Source organism: Rhodnius prolixus, unplaced genomic scaffold, assembly GCF_049639745.1.
Source record: "Rhodnius prolixus isolate KJV_2025 unplaced genomic scaffold, Rpr scaffold_2, whole genome shotgun sequence".
Taxonomy (NCBI): Eukaryota; Metazoa; Arthropoda; class Insecta; order Hemiptera; family Reduviidae; genus Rhodnius; species Rhodnius prolixus.
Window position 1 is genome coordinate 38,169,329 of NW_027411592.1, and position 4,646 is coordinate 38,173,974.

Here is a 4,646-nt window from a genome sequence, read left to right on the forward strand (position 1 = left end):
GGCCAAAGCCCCCCCCCAAAAAAAGTTGCAACATTTGTTGTAGCTGTAAATATGGGTAATAAAGTGAAAAATAAAAATACTTCGCGCAATAATTGAGCGTGTTTGACAGAATACATTTTTACTGCATTTTACTGGTTAAGATAAGTATTGCGATCGTATAAAATTTTCTATTTCGAGTTTACACCAAAAATATCCATTTTGAGGTTCACTGGAGTCCAAAAAAATTGATTTTTAAAAAAATGCCTAAAAAAAAAATGGTCTGCCTGCCAAACTGTGTGTCTCAACCAATCTCAAAAAGTAAAAATCACAGGAAGTCGGTAACTTCTTAATTTAGATTGGGCCTTATCAATAGCATTCGATCGCAAACTGGCAATTAAAATCCTTCAAACGGGTGTACCTGAATGAAGTTTTTACTTTTTTAAAAAAAATATTTTCTCGAAAATGGTTTCAATAGTTCACTTGAAACTAAGTAAATACATTGCACTTATCGTGGTCTACAACTTTCATTTGAAATATTACCCTTGAAAAATCCGATTAAGGAGCGAAAATCGATAGGATTTCCTCAAAAGGACCACTTGAAGCAGTGTTCGGACATTGTAAAGGAGGGCTGAAACTTTGCTAAAAGTCGGAGCTTGATGAAAATTCCAAAACAAGAAGCACCTCTTTACCGAGTAAATTCTTGATTTTTCTGTGTTTTTTCGCAAATATACCTGCAACAACATCTTCTAAACTTTTTACCCTAATTGATTGCCTAAAATTTTATTTGAGAAATTTTTTCAAAATTATGTGGTATTCTTCCCTCTAAAGTACCATAGGTTACAATTTTTAACTCAGTGTGTTTTATATTATAAAGGGAGTTAAAAACTTTGATTAAAATTCCGAGTAGAAAATTATAAAGTACTTGTTTTTATTTGAATAATATTTTCATAGAGAAAATTGGTTCGAAGCATTTTGATTTTTTGTTAAAATGATGAAAAATAAATCAATATGAACAGGACTGTGAGAAAAGATACTCGAATTGTTCTGAATGTACAAAATTACAAATTCAGTTAAAAAATAGTTTGCTAAATATTTGTTTCTGGTGCCTTGTTGAGTACAGTATTCTCAAAAGCGGGTGACAATAAATATAACTGGTTTTTGCAGGTTAAGGAGCTTTTAAAATGCATTTCTTTGACTTATTAAAAACCAAATTCATAATTTCGCAAGCAATTTTTAGGATTATTACAATTATTTTCTTCAATTTATGTTTTCATAATAAAAGTCATAAGCGGTCCTTTTAATTTGCCTTGAGGGACAACCATTTCTGAAGTATTTAAGGACCAAACACCCTCTTCAAAACTTAGTTAGAAATAAAAGCGACATCCGAATAATACTAGAAAAATATGAAGTGTATTTACTCGTAATTCAGAGTAATACGGAAAGAGCGGCAATGTCAAATTTCAGTGTTTTTTTTGGAATGATTCTGTTTTGTTAGGGAGGGGGGACTCAGAAATATCTCCAATTTTCAGTTCCTTTTAAAATTATTAAAACTTTCGCTCAAATAAGGCTTTCTGGCCAATATTATATTAAAGTCACCTGTAATAGAATAACTTACAAAATTAAGCCACAAAACCTATGCCTCTTATGTAATTTAAATAAACTCTATCTCATATATTTAGACAATGTCCACTGTATGCAGGGCCGGATTTTCCTATAGGCTAACTAGGCTTCAGCCTAGGGCTTCAAGATCAAGAGGGGCCTACATTCAAATTGTTAGCAAAATTAAAATTACACTATTCTAAAAACTGTGAACACTAAAACACTGAACCGAAAATAAGGAGAAATTCTACGCATATGATTAACACTAGAAAGACTGGAACTTAGTATATACGAGTACCTATATTGCCCAAAAGCAGTCAAAATGACTGCTTTGTGAAATAATAAATTTGGCGCAAAGAAACTTATTTTAAATTGATTTTAAATATTCTTTTATATTATTTACAGTTATATAATATGTTATTAGTAAATATTAAATAATAAAAAAAATTTACTTCAATTGGGAAAAAAAGTATTTTATGCATTTTTAGTTGTGCATTTTTTGCAAATAAATGTTTTTTCTTGCGTACATTTTACGCAAACATACTTTTTACATTTTTCACAAATATTATTTGTTTCTTTACTGTGGCAAAGTCATATTTGACAAATTCTGCGTTTGTTAGGATGGATTGCAGTTGATGATGTTGTAGCTGGCCTTTGTACCCTGAGGACCCCCTCAGGTTCTGGTAAAATATTTTGCCTTGCATTTCTACGAGTATATACAGTAGAAAGCTGTTCTGCTAATTGGAACAAGAACACTTTTCGTGATATTTGTATTTTCTTTGTATAGGATCCAATGTTTCGCCTCACAAGCTCCACGAGCATAAAAAATTAAATACACGCATTTCCGGTAATGATGTTGTCCAATCATTCATCAAATTCGGTGACCTTCTTCTGTGCACATTCTTATATGCTTCACAATATGGTTATCTTCTATCAACGAAAATGATAACATTATCTGCCATAATAATTCTTTTTGAGTAGCTTGTTGGCCCTAACACATCCTTGAAAATACAAGTAGATGGTAATCTTTCAGGAATACCTCCTTCTTCAAATTTGGACCACACAGTATCTGCAGACAATAGTATCAGATGGTAATCAGCAGCTCTTTCGATCTCCTGAAAGGTGTTTTCAGTTTCTTCATCCGTGTCTGAAATAATTCGCGTGCTACACCTTTTTCTGGGCATATTGATGAGATTTTCATTTTCATCATTAGTGGTCGATTCTTCATCGCTATCTTCAGTTTCAGATGCTTCACTTTGAATGATAGTTCAGAACTTATTGCATCTGATTCTGTATCAGAACACTCTTCTAGAGAGACCAGAATTCACTCATGTTCGTTAGCTTTTTCATAAATAAATCACTTTTATTCGACTTTTCTTTTATGAATTTAGGACGCAAATTATATAACATAAACAATGTAGATACCTTGTTAGAACAAAAATCACTGCATAGAGATAAGAATAACAACTACTTTTGGCTATGTAGTGCACGTTGAAATCTACAATTTATCATGTACCTCCATGTTATCATGTAACGGGCATTGAAAAAAATGAAAAATATTATTTCAATACAGGGCAGGACTGGTTATATAAGAAATTTACTGAATTCTATAATAAAAGTAATTTAATTATGTCAAATTTCCTAAGCAGTCAAAATGACTGCTTTTGGGCAATATAGGTATAACACAACATATATCAGAAATAAAGAGAGGGGGAGGTAAATGCAACTTTTAATAAATGCATATATATCGTGTATAAAAAGTCAGAAAATTCTAAGAAATTTTATTATTTCAAATATAATTTTTTTTCAAACTGAAATTAAAAAGCAGTCAAAATGGCTTCTTTGGGCAATCTAGTGTTAATAAACATACATAAAAATGGGAGGTGAAAGGGCCTCATAAGTGGAATAGCCTAGGGCCTCTTTTCATCTAAATCCGGCCCTGACTGTATGAGATATTTAGAAAAGCTCTAAACGTATCTGTTCAAAATGACCCTAATTTAGAATTTTCAAATCTGATAAATGATATTACTGTAAATAATATGTTTAAAATTCATAATTTCATAAAAAATGTGCTGATGGTTCAATGATAATTCATCATTGAATGAATGATCAAATTTTTGTATTAATGTTCTCGCATTACATTATAAATTACATTACATTTATCTTTATTTTAGTATGTTAAGCGCCACGGTAGCCGAGCGGGTTAAGAGGCGAGAACTGCAAAGCTAATATGCATTGTGGTACTGGGTTCGATTCCCGGTCTTGGCCTTGGGTTTTATTTAATGGTTAAATGAGAAATAGTAAAGTACGTTTGCTAGTCGCCTCCGTCCACGACACTTAGTAAATGGTAGTTGGACGTTAAGCCCTGCCTGAAAAAATAGGCGATTACTTTACTTATTTAAGTATGTTTCATTGCTATACCTTAGACATGGACTTGTATCATTTCTATATCTTTCTGAGTACAGTATATTTTTTTGTTTAGAATATTATGCCAAATGACGGAACTCTTTTTTGTAACAGGTGTAAACCTTTGTACAAAAATAAATAAATAATAATATTATTATTATAAAGGGAGTTAAAAACTTTGATAAAAATTCCGAGTCAAAGTATACAGATAAAGTACTGGAAATACAGCTTTGACGATTGGTGTTTTCACTTTTCTCAGTTTTGTCTCGAAAACGCCTTTTCCACTATCTATAAACTTCATATTTGACTTGTTTTTATTTGAATAATATTTTACTAGAGAAAATTTGTTTGAGACATTTTGATTTTTTGTTAAAATGATGAAATATACGTCAATATGAGGAGGACTGTGAGAAAACATACTCGAATTGTTCACCCAAATTATTTTTTAATTTACAAATTGATGACAAAAAAATATATATATATTTACATTTTTTATAGCGTACAATTTTACCAGCAATAAAACTACTGGGGCCACTAATTGGGAAGCTGTCACAGGTTATGCATATGTTAATGAAGGCCCTGAATATATTACACAAACGGGAGTTAGTGGAATTCGGGGATTGTTTTGTTGGTATGGACAACAAAATAGTGGTACTGAGAGT